Source organism: Giraffa tippelskirchi, chromosome 11 (genome assembly GCF_054371585.1).
Source record: "Giraffa tippelskirchi isolate mGirTip1 chromosome 11, T2T-mGirTip1v1.2.pri, whole genome shotgun sequence".
Lineage (NCBI taxonomy): Eukaryota > Metazoa > Chordata > Mammalia > Artiodactyla > Giraffidae > Giraffa > Giraffa tippelskirchi.
In genome coordinates, this window is record NC_137285.1 from 20,568,349 (window position 1) to 20,581,285 (window position 12,937).

The 12,937-nt window shown below is 46.4% G+C and overlaps 1 protein-coding gene across 3 annotated transcripts in view; it reads left to right on the plus strand.

Moving 5' to 3' along the window:
* Window positions 1-12,937, plus strand: part of RFLNA (refilin A) — a 279,104-nt gene that overhangs the window by 48,873 nt on the left and 217,294 nt on the right. For all 3 annotated transcript variants that reach the window (XM_081540485.1, XM_081540486.1, XM_081540484.1), the window contains one exon: window positions 366-475. The gene's annotated coding sequence lies outside the window, so the exon portion shown is untranslated. The remainder of the gene's footprint in view (window positions 1-365; window positions 476-12,937) is intronic.

Sequence of the window (12,937 nt, forward strand, 5' to 3'; positions counted from 1 at the left end):
TTGAAAAGACTTCCAAACAAATCACGATAACACAGGGTCATAGAACACCCACGGAAGTCTGATCAAGGCACAGTGTGAATGCAGAGGTGAGCATGAATAGCCCTATATTCATGATCCAATGAATAGGTCTACAGATCCAAGAGAGGCTTCCTCCAGGAGGGTTTTAAAGGATGTGTAGGAGTTTGACAGGGATGATGAAAAAGCGCACTTCAAGCAGAGGAGACAGGATAACCCAGCAGTTCTCAAAACTCACTGTGCTTCAGAAATCACCTGGAGGGCTCGTGAAAAGAGATCCCCGAGCCCCACGCCCAATTTCTGATTCAGTGGGTGCGGGGCGGCACCTGAGAATTTTTGTCTCTATCAAGTTCCCAGGGGATGCTGGTGCTGATGCTGTTGCCCTGGTGACCACACTTCGAGAGCTGCTGACTGACATGAAGACCTGGAGCATGAAGTGATGACATGCGTTTGGGAAAGTGTAAGTAAGACCATATTACTGGAACTTGAAGCATCTGAGGGATGTGGTTAGAGAGCTTGGGAGAGGCCTTAAGTTCCAGGGAGGGGTGAACAAGGGAGATAAACACAGTTGTATGCTCTGGCTACCACAGACACACTGTGCTATAGTATTGGATCCTGGCAACAACTCAGGAAGCAGGTGGCATCACGTTCATTTTACAGACAAGGTCATTGAGGAGCACAAGGTTAACTGATTGGAGAGAGAGGTGTAGGAGACAGAGGACCCTGGACTTGGAGGCTCATGAGATGTGGATGAGCAGTCTCTCGGTCTTGACTTTGGAGGTAGATATGAGGTGATGCCAGCGACCAAGACAAGAAGTGTGGGGGAGGGGCACATTTGCAAATATTCTGTCCAGAATTATGGGAACAGGTAAATATCCTCCTTCCCACACTTACCTGTCCTCTCCCCTTTCATTACATTCTTTCTGGTTAATTTTGTCTTTTATCTTCTTGTTCACTCATCCTCTTTACATTTTCCTTCTTATGCGATGCTCATCACCAGATTACACCTGATTAACAGATTTTCTTCATCCTCATATAGAACTAATTTTTAAAACAAAAAACATAAGGATGCAACTAGGTGAGGAAAAAGGCACAGAACTTTCACTCGATGTTGAAGTCTAAGTGCTTTGAGAGAGCACGTCTTCTTTTTATTATGAAAAATTTTAAAGAGGGAAAACAGAATAATTGACACCCCTACATCTATTACGTGGATGTAACAATTATTAACAGTTTGCAATTTTACCTTCATTTCCCTTCGGAGAGCATTTTAATGTGTTTGAGATATTACGACACTTCACCTGTAAATACTTGAATATTTGTCTTTGAAAATAAGGACATTTTCCTATGAACCACAGCAGCACCATCATTCATAAAAGATGAGCAGAATTTATTCAGTCATATAATGCTCAGCCTCTATTCAAATATCCCCTCAAGATTTTATCATGAATTTTTTCAAACATGGAAAGAATTTTAGTGACGATCCATACACATATCCACCGCCACTAGTTCTGTAGTTAACATCTTGCTTTTTGCTTTGTCATGTACCTATCCGCCTGTGTGTCCATTCATCCCTCTTAGTTTTTCAAAGCATTTCAAAGCATTTCAAAGCAATGTGCAGATCTCAGCATTCTCCTTCCCCAAAACACTTCAGCAGGGGCATCATGGATAAGCGTTCAGTAATTTTGTTGTTGTTGTTTTTCCTGTTGGGGTAAAATTTACCTGTGTAATGACACACTTGTTTTAAGTGTAACATTTGATGAGTTAAGACAAATGCGTACATCTGTGTAACCCAAATCCCTATCAAGTTACACATTATCATCACCCCAGAAAGTGCCCCCAGACCCCTTTTGCAACCGCAACCCCAACCCCCAACCACAGGCTACCCCTGTTCCAATTTTTCCTACCATCACCTCTTCTGGAACTTCATTTAAATAGAAGTGTACAATGTGTACTGTTGAATGTGGGGTTTCTCTAACGCAGGACAGTGTTTAATACTCACCCACACTGTGTGCATCTCAATAACTTCGGCCTTTTCCTTGCCGCGTATTATCCTGTTTCTGGTTGGTGGACAGTTGGGCAGTTTCCTTTTTTCCGTTGCTAATGAATAAAGCTGCAGTGAACATTTGTGTACAGGGTTTCCTGCTGTACAAATGACTGCTGGTTTGTTTTAACCACAGTCCAATCAAGGACCGCATGTTATATTAGTCCGTGGGTTTTTTATGTCTCTTTTCATTTTCAGGGGGAGGAATCAAATTCCCTGATGTATCTACAGCTCCTGTTACCTGGTTGGCTTGAGGAGAAGCTAAATCCTCTGAGTGAGCTACTGAGTCACCTATTTGTCGACCTTAGCTTTCTGACTGGAATGGTTTCTTGTGCCCCTTGCCTGTCGTCAGGAGGGAAAAAACCTCCAGGCAAGAGATCTCAGAACTCCATAATCGAAACTCTTTTCTGTGATGTACTGTCAGCTTGTGGCCACAAGAGGGCGCTTGCTCACTTTGAATGGTTTAAATTCATCAGGCCCAGCAACCAGGGATAAAATATTCTTCCAGAAAACAAATCTTTTAAGATTTTCTCTCCGTGTTTTCAGTCCTGTTGAATTCAATAGTGACGTCTGTTCAGCTGCTCAATGAGTATTTACTGGATACCCACCATGTCTGACCCATTGAGCTGGAACCGTGGGTGGCAAAGGAACGAAACATTTTCCTGGCTGGTGGCTCTCCCACCCACGGCAGGAAGATAAGATAGCCACAGAACATCTCAGTGTGAGCTTGACGTCAGGAGTGTCAAGCTGAGACACGCAGGCGGGTGTGAGCTGGCACTGGGCACATCCCAGGCAGTCATGCTGTCCAGAGCAATGGTGGAGGGGTGGAACGTTCTGGAACACTGGATATGTTTAGGAAGGTTGGAAAGGATTGGGTGGCCCAGAGCTAGGAGGTTTGGAAGACTATTCTGAATGCCACTGGGGGAGTTGAATGATGAGTGGCGGTGGATTGGAGAGGAGAAGGGGGGCGGGGCAATGGGGAAAATTGGGCAGAAGGATTGGTTGGTCCAGTTGGAGGTGATGGCACCTGTGTTGATGATGACGTAGGGAGAATGGCTGAGAATCACCTCTGAATTCTGTAGGCATGAACAAGACCACCTGGAAGAGTAGAGGGAAAAGGCATGTTCTGGCATGATCTCAGAGCACTCTTTTTTTTTTTCCAAATTATTTATTTGGCTGTGTTGGGTCTTAGTTATGTTATGCAGGATCTTTTGTTGGGGTGAGAGGGCTTAGTTGCCCAGTGACAAGGGGGTTCTGAATTCCCTGACCAGGGTTCGAACTCACGTCGCCTGCATTGGAAGGCAGGTTCTTAGCTATTGGACCACTAGGGAAGTCCCAGAGCACTCTTGTTTTGAATATTGGTTTTTAAAATATGGGTTTGTAATATATTGCGTTATATTAATAATACTCTTTAATATATGAGGAGAGAGAGATATATTAAAGAGTATTATTAATATAATGCAATAGTGGCTCAGACGATAAAAGCGTCTGCCTACAATGCGGGAGACCTGGGTTCGATCCCTGGGTTGGAAAGATCCCCTGGAGAAGGAAATGGCAGCCCACTCCAGTATTCTTGCCCGGAAAATCCCATGGACAGAGGAGCCTGGCAGGCTACAGTCCATGGGGTCGCAAAGAGTCGGATACGACTGAGCAATTTCACTTCACTTCACTAATATATGGGTTTTTAATATATTGCATTATATTAATAACACTTTTTCACCCAGATGGTTTCAAGTGGTGAGATGTTTTTTGCCCTCCCCCCCCCTTTTTTTTAAAGTTACTCTGAGGAGTTCCCTGGTGGTCTAGTGGTTTAGGATTTGGCGCTTTCACTGCCACGTTCCGGATCAAGGAACTAAGATCCTGCAAGCCATGCGGTGCAGCCAAAAAGAAAAGTTATTCTGACACTTGTTATAATGGTGGTACAGAAGGCTTTATTTAGGATTGTAGGTGTCAAGACTCAAGATACAGGAGAGACCAGGCTCAACTCTGAATACAGCAAAGACAGCTGGGGATTTATAATCAATGGTGGGGGTAGATTGGCGGATGGACAATTACCAAGAGGATACATTGAGGGTAGGGAATCTTGCTAAACTGACTTGGCAGGATTCTTGCTGAAGACAGGACAAGTGATCAGATATCAAGGGTAAGGGATCCTTTCTAAAGGGGCTTAGTCACAGCCGGACCAGCTGATGGAAGTCAGTGCCCAAGGATGAGGCCTGGGGAGAAGAGAGCTCAGAGGAGCTGGACTTGGGTTTGGACAAGGAGAGGCTTGGTGTTCTGTCTCAGGCATTAATGGATCTCTCATGAATGCAAATTTCAATATGTAAATTGGGAAGTATTTCTAAAGCTGAAAGCCTAAATATATATTGTTTAAAGTGGGAGGTATTCGTGTTATTTAAATAGGAGGTTGATCATAGTGAATTGGAAAAATGCATGTATCTAAAGCAAGATAAAACCTGAAATCATTTCCATACAAATATCAAGATTTTGTTGACATTCTAAGTCAGTGGGAGAAGTCTGTTTCATTTACAAAAGTAAATGAAGCGTCAGATAAAGAAAGGATTTGTGATCTTTTGTTTATACTTTAGAAAAAGATGGTGTTGATGAGTTAAAATAGATGTATTAAATAAAATGAAAATAGAAAATACTTTTGGTCCATTTAAATAAGGTGGTGTGTTAGGTCATGACTAGATCCCCCGTTAATAGGCTAATTTGTACACACATGCTGATTTGCATAAATATCCATCCATCATCCCACACACTTTACTAAGTTTAAGGTACAAAGGTTTCCCTGACAATTTATATTTTTATTTTTCTCCCCTCATTCTCCCTTAAACTCCCCTTTTCATCACCAAGGGGCAGCTAGATGCATGGGTTCTGGAGTTGAATGTAGCACCGCCATCTCACACTGTCCATCTGGCTTTAGTTTGCCCGACAATATAATGGGGTAATAACGCTGCAGCCTCTCAGGAGAGGGGCGGGGCTGCCACAGTTCCTGGCTTCCACCCAGGCACGATCCTTGTATCTGGTTGAAACTGTCTTGGACCCAAGTTTAATGTAAGATGGAAATCCAGCCAATTCTCTCTGCTTTGTGAATTAAAAGGGAAAGCACTTTTCCAACTTGCCCATGGAGTTTGATGCTTCCCTAAACTTCTTGTGGTACATGGTTAAGGCTGAGTTAGCAACTTATAGTTGATCCAAGAAACTTCAGTAGACCCTGTTTAATGCTTCTTTTTTACGGGATCGTCCAACTTTAAAAATCCATTTCTCTCTTATATATAAGTTTCTGTCCATGGGATTTCCCAGGCAAGAATACTGGAGTGGGTTGCCATGCCCTCCTCCAGAAGATCTTCCTGACTTAGGGATCAAACCCTTGTCCCTTGCGTCTCCTGCATTGCAGGTGGATTCTTTACCACTGAGCCACCAGGGAAGCCCGGTATATAAGCCCATAGATATTAAAAATAGAACGAGGTGTATACACCTAGGATACAAGTTCCCTCTTCAACACAACACTTGCAGAGATCAGATGAGCTCAGGAAGAGGCTGGGAACTTGGCCCCAGAGCCCAGAGTTGAAAGTGATCAGTTATGGTTGGTTTCTCTGCCATGCCCACTGAGCCCCCCGGCGAGCTGGCCCCATGTGGGTGTGCAGTAGGGCAGAATGATCTTACCCTCTGGAAAGTATCCATACCCGTGGAACTGGTTTATCAGGGGGACTGAAACTCTGAGAGAATGAAAAAGGAAAATGGATGAAACCATCCAGATGTTGTTTGCTCCTGATGGGGCAGGAAAAAGAAATAGTAACCAAAAGTTTGTATAGTTTTTTAAAAAAATTTTTCAAAGAATTTTTTTGATGTGGACCATTTTTTTTAAGGCTCTTTTATTTTTTAAAGCTTTTGGTTCTGTATTGGCATATAGCTGATTAACAATGTTATGATAGTTTCAGATAGACAACAAGGGGACTCAGCCATAGATACACATGTGGACCATTTTTATAGTCTTTATTGAATTTGCTACAATATTGCTTCTGTTTTGTATTTTGGTTTTTTTGGCCACGATGCATGTGGGAACTTAGCTCCCCAAGCAGGGATCGAACCCACACACCCTGCATAGGAAGGTGAAGATGAAGTCTTAGTCACTGGACTCCCATGGAAGTCTCAAAAGTTCACATCATTTTACCTGGTCGGGCAGTCCTCTGACACTGGGCTCTGTGTCTCACCTTCAGGGTTCAAGGTCCCAAGCAGGGGTATCTGTATAAGTGTCTGCTGTATTTCCAATAAGGTCACACTCACAGGTTAACGGTGAACATGAGTTTAGGGGGACACTGTTCACCCCAGCACATTACCCAGGTGGTCATACCTTGGCCACATGCCTCACCTGGGCTACCAGGGAGCAGGAATATGAGTGCCTCTACCTTTGCTAATACAAGTGAGCTGCCTCGAAGCAAGACCCACACGATGGGGGTTCCCTCCAAAGAGAGGGATGTGTGGAAGCTTGACGGTCAAAAGGGGGAAGCTTTTCCCAACCATATGACCTGATGGCAGTAATGAGTGCAGCAGCTCCATCAGCATAAACCTAAAAGTTAGCAGTATCTCTAGCTCTTGTCTAATTCTTGTCTTCTACTTTTGTTATCTTTTCTCTCTCTCTTTTTAGGTTATTTATTATTTATTGGCTTCACTGGGGTCTTCATTGAGAAGCATGAGGGCTTTTTCTAGTTGCATCGAGCGGGGGGCTACTCTTCGTTGCAGTGTGTGGGCTTCTCATTGCAGTGGTTTTTGTCGTGGAGCACTGGCTCTAGGGCATGGGCTCAGCAGCTGTGGTGCACGGACTTAGTTACTCCTAAGTATGTGGGATCTTCCTGGATCAGGGATCGAACCTGTGTCCCTTGAACTGCAAGGTGGATTCTTAACCACTGGACCACCTGGGAAGCCCTTGTTATCTTTTCAATCATCAGTGAATACAGAGTGAATGTACAATTGATGGATTCAAACTGAGTTGAGTCTTTCCCTATTTTCAGGCACTCAAGGCAACCCAAACATGTCTCATTTCTCTGGTGGGGGCTCTACAGTTGTCTGATGGATATGTTCTGTCTTTGCCCTCATCAGGATCCAAGAACACTGCTCACAGAAACACTGATCTCCATGACAATGAACACAGGAGACGGCCCTGAATATCAGCTCACAGGCATTTCTTCGTCCCTGGCCCGTAGATTGGCAGAGGTTTCCCGAATCCCTGAGTGTGACCACTGGATCTGCCAAGATACCAGTTCCCCTTCCTTAGCACATCCTAAATTCTCAAAGAGCAGAGACCATCTAAGTCAAGGAAAAGTCAGGGACTGCCCTCTGCCTACCTCACCAACCTCTGCCCCACACACTGTGCAGCTGTTCAGAGGAGTACTACTTGCAGGACTTCCCTGGTGGTCCAGAGGTCAAGAATCCACCTTGCAATCCGAGGGACACTGGTTCAGTTGCTGGTCCAGGAAGGCATGTGGGATCTGAATTCCCTGACCGCTAAGCTAGTGTGCCCAAACTACTGGGCTTACATGCGCCCTAGAGCCCATGTTCCACAACAAGAGAAGCCACCGCAATGAGAAACCCTCGCATTGCAATGAGAAAAAGCTCAAACACAGCAACAAAGACCCAGCACACTCCTCCTGAAATAAATAAATCAGTAAATCAGTAAATCTTAACAAAAAGTGAAATAAAAAAGGAAGAGTAATACCTGCACCCACGTACCCTAAGCGGTAATCATGCCAGGTGCTCATCTCTACACCACCACTGTGTATTATGTACAAGATCCTTGACATGAAGAGTGAAAAGCCTCTTGAAAAACCAGCACCCCAGTCAACTTCTCTCCAAACTCGTAGCCAGGCTCCCAAGGGATCCAGGAGGCAGCCCAGATACCTCACTCAGAGGTCACCCCCAGCTTCATCATTCTGCCACTGGCCACTGTCATCTTGAAATGCCACAGGCATGAGGGCCAACTTAAAGGCTTCATCTTCCAGTGGATGTGTGTTTTGTTCTTTGCATCATTAAGCTGAAGAATGCGATAAGACAGAAAGATAAGATGCTTCCATATACTGTATTACTGGAGGCCAGGGTTTCTTGGCCTCAGAGCTATTGACATTTGGGACTTGTCATTCTTTGCTGTGGGGCCATCTCGGGCCCTGCAGGATGTTGAGTGGTATCCCTGACCTCCACCCACTAGAGGCCTGAAGCATCCTCCCAGTTGTGACAATCAAAAATGTCTCCAGACACTGCCGTACTTCCCCTGCAGGGAGGAGGGCGGGCAGAATGTCCCTGGTTGAGAACTGCTGTTCTGGGCTGTGATTAGGATTCAAACCTAAAAATAGGAGAGGACAGAGTTATACGTGTCCATCCAGGATTTGGAAAACTTCGGTGCTTATTTGCACAAGTCGTGATTTTTCTCCGTCTCTGCTCCCAGCTCTTTATCAAGGGACTAGAGAGGCTGATCAAATCCATGAGCAAGTTGCTGTGGATGACAGCCCTGCCCCAGAAACAAAGGAACCAAATGTTCTAAAGCTAAAGAGAAGAAAAAAAAGAGCAGCTCACCACGTTGTTTAATTCATATTTTTATTGGAGATGCCTCGGCTCTTCCATGAAACTTAAGTATTAGGGGAAGAGTAGAATTGATTCAAGCAACATTTGAAGTCAGGTTCTGCTGCAGGTTCTTTGAAAAGACGAATGAACAAAGGGAGACAGAAGTCTGCTCTTGGAGGGGCTTGTCCCCCAGCCGTGATGAGCACGGTGTTGTGTATGATATTACAAAATTACTATTCAGCTCTCCTCCCAAGCTCTTACATCTGCCCTCTCTTTTATCTCCTTTCCTTGGCTGCACATTCTAAGTTTGCAAACAGCAGAGAGCACGTAAGTAGTGCACAGTTCTGTGCCTGTCAAGCACCTGGGGAGTGCCCTGGCGGCTCCTTGGTCCTGGGAGCATCCACTCCTGATGAGTAGGGGGCACTGTGCTTCTCTGTAACCACTGCAACCGGAAGTTGTGTCTGGGCTTCACTTGGAGGCTGCATGTGTGACCTTTCCCACGCCCTCCTGGAATGGATCTTGCATTGGGGATTTTTTTTAACACATGGGTGAAGGAAATAATCATGGAGGCAGATTAGAGATAGTTTTGCAAAGTATCAGTTTCTCCCCTTTTAGGATCTGAAGGATCTTGTCTCCCAGTGACTCCTTTACTCCAGGGCATGTAGTGAAGTTTGGCACAGACTTCGTGAGTTTATGTCACAAAAAACCAAAATGATGGGGTTTCAATGCTGTAGCTCTAATTTTTTTTTTAATTAATTAATTTATTTTTCATTGTGCTGCATCTTTGTTGCTGGACATGGGCTTTTTGGTGAGCTGGGGCAAGGCGAGGGCTTCTCATTGCGGTGGTTTCTCTTGTTGTGGAGCACAGGCTCCAGGTGCAAAGGCTTCAGTAATTGCGGCGCATAGGCTCAGTAGTTGTGACTTGTGGACTCGAGGGCACAGGTTCAGTAGTTGTGGTGCACAGGCTTAGTTGCCCGGAGGCATGTGGGGTTTTCACTGATCAGGTACCAAACCAGTGTCCCCTGCATTGGCAGGCAGATTTTTAACCACTGGACCAACAGGGAAGTCCACAGATCCAATTTTTAACAAGCAAATGCAAAGAAAAGATCAGCCCCCCTGCCTCTAGACTGTGTCCCTTTTCCTGACCCTGAAGCTCATGGGGTCTAAGAAATAATCAGCAGCTGAACACTCAAGCAGGAGGAGGGAGATGGCTGTGTGCACAGGGCTGTCTGTTTCCTAGGGTGTCACACACGCACACACACGTGTGCATGGCCACTGTGGCGGTGCATGCTCAGACCTCCCTCCAAGAAAGATCTTGTCCCGCTGCAGGAGTCGTGATCAGACAGCTCCAGCTGTTACCTGTGCATCTAGTCTCCATCTCTGCTTTTCAGCAGAGGCAGCCCCCAGGCAGTGCCCAAGCATGGCAGGGGCACAGGGCCTGGCCATGTCTGTCCCACATGGGATCCTTCTAATGGGCAGTCTTTGCTCTGGAGCTCGGGGCTGGGGGTTGACTGAGACCCTCAGATCTGCCTGCCCCAGTCCTGCTTCCTCTCCTCTTTGTCACAGGCATCACCCCCAGTGAAACTCTTGCCCTCCTAACTCAGTGTCCACTTCCCAGAGGACCCGACACAGTGTTTATGTTGTTGCAGGAAGTGGGGGCCCCTTCCAGGGCCTGAGAGTGGGCTGTTGTCTAACACTCAGAAATGAATTGTCCCAAGAGACACACGTGCTGACAAAGCAAGAGAATTTATTGGGAAGGGGCGCCCAGGTGGCGAGCAGGAGGGTGAGGGAACCCAGGAGAACTGCTGGGCAATGTGGCTCTCGGTCTCGGGTTTTATAGTGATGGTGATAGTTTCCGGGTTGTCTCTGGCCATTCACGCTGACTCAGGGTCCTTCATGGTGGCCCACACATTGCTCAGCCAAGAAGGATTCCAAATAGAAGGATTCTGGGAGGACATATGGGCTGGCGTCTCCCCTCTCCTTTGGACTTTCCTCGAATTCTAGACAGTGGTAGCTAATTAGTTCCACATTCCTTACCAGGACCTCCTGTTGCAAGACAACTCATGCAAGTGGCTACTGTCTTGTGTGGCCAGGGCAGGTGTTTCAGCCAGTGTTTCCCCTAACAATGTGGTTCCCTCCTAGGAACGTGTGATTAACAGTACGTGGACCTCTTGTTGGAGAGGGTGCTGTCCAACGGTTTTGAGAGGAGGGAGGGCATTGAAGGGCTTCCCTGGTAGCTCAGAGGGTAAAGAATCTGCCTGCAGTGTGGGAGGCGCAGGTTTGATCCCTGGATCAGGAAGATCCCCTGGAGAAAGGAATGGCTACCCACTCCAGTATTCTTGCCTGGAGAATTCCATGGACTGAGGGGGTTGGTGGGCTACAGTCCGTGGGGTTGCAAAGGGTCAGACACAACTGAGCAGCTAACACAGTCACAGTCAGGGGGTTGAGACCAGTCCCTGGCTCAGATGGGACCTCGCTTACTCACCTCCATGTACCAGGTAGGGAGGGAGGTGATGTATTCACTCCTTTCTGGATGCAAAATCAGATCTAGGAGTTTTTGCTACCTTGGCATTTTACAGCCCAAGAGGCAGTGAGCTCGCCTCCGTATCCATGCTTGGGGAGTTTAGTGAGCACAAGAGTAGGCTGGCCTGTTTCCAAAATGGAATTCATTTATTTATTTTTTGGTAGATTAGGATCCCCAGAACCTCAGGAGGCAGAGGGGAAAGCCTCTCTTTGTCTTTTTTATTTCCCACTGGCGGCTCCCCCTTTCTGGAGCTGCTGTGAGAATGTAAAAAGCTACTGCAAAGACTCTGTCTGTGCTTTTGCAAAAATGTCTGTCCGAAGTGCCAGCTGCCCTGGAAAAAGCCCCTGAATTGCTCTTCCTTTAAAAGAAAAAAAAAGATCTCTGCTCTTCATCTGTTTAAGAGGTTGATATGAGGCCAGTTAAAGGGGCAGTCACACCAGACTTCCAGTCTCTTCTTTCTCAAGTTTTTCCAGTAATGCAGCCCCTTCATGCTATTTGTGAACCTCTCATGCTTTATGAGCCCTTGACCTCATCTCCTTTCATCCGTGTCAGTGACTGGCCTCCTCTGAAGGTTTAGTGAAGTATCATTGCCTGACCCTGGGATGCCAGTCTGAGTCGCCCAGAAAACTGAAAGCGCACTGACCTCTAACACCATATTGCCACCTAAAACATCCCCCACCCCCAGCCCCCATCCAAGTCACCTTCCTAACAGCCATCCTTCTTCCTTCCTTGCTACCCTCAAATCCTGATTTAGTTTTGGTAGCTAGTATCTAGTCCTGAGGTAAGATGAACCATGACTGGGATAAGTCAGTAAATCCATGCTGTTCCCTTTGACGGTGACTCGTCACTGGGGTGGGCGTGTGACCCAGCCCTTAGCCAATGAGACATAAGGAAAATTCTGATGGGAGCTTATGGGAACAGTTTCCCTTCAGGACACAAGGGGAGAACAGTTATGAGTCATTCTCATAACTTCAGCTACCTATGAAGCTCTAATGAATCCCCCAACTAGGCTGAACCATATGAAACTGCTGATTTTGACCTATACAGAAATGACAGTTTTGTACAGCCTGCTTTTGTTGTCGTCTTAGTGGCTAAGTTGTGTTCAACTGTTTGTAACCCCACGGACTGTAGCCCACCAGGCTCCTCTGTCCATGGGATTTTCCAGGCAAGAATACTGGAGCGGGTAACCATTTCCTTCTCCAGGGGATCTTCCAGACACAGGGATCTATTCAGCGTCTCCCGCACTGGCAGAGTCTTTACCCCTGGGTCCCTAGGGAAGCCTTGAGCCCCAGTTATAGATTGAAGATTCCGGTGATCCCGTCCTTGGGTTCGGTTAATTTGTTACAGCAACTAGCAGAACTCAGAGAAACATTTTAGCTACTAGATTACCAGTTTATTGCAAAGGACAGAATCCAGGAACAGCCAGATGGAAGAGAGGCAGACAGCAAGGGCTGCGAGAAGGGCAGGGCCCTTGCCTACTCTGGGGCATGCCACTCTCCTGGCGTCTCCATGTGTTCACCACCCTAGGAGTTCTCAGAACCCTGAACTCTGTCCTTTTGGGTTTGTTTGGAGGCTTCGCTATATAGGCATGATGGATTAAATTACTGGCCGCTGGTAACTGATTCGGCTTTTGGCCCCTCTTTCTCTCAGGATGGATGTGGGAGGGGGTTAGGACCTGAAGTTCCAGCCCTCCAATCTTGTGCTCGGTTCCCGTGGCAACCAGCCGCCACCCTCAGGTGCATAACAAAAGACACCTTCCTGGCTCTCAACACCTGAGGAAATTCCAAGGGTTTTAAGAG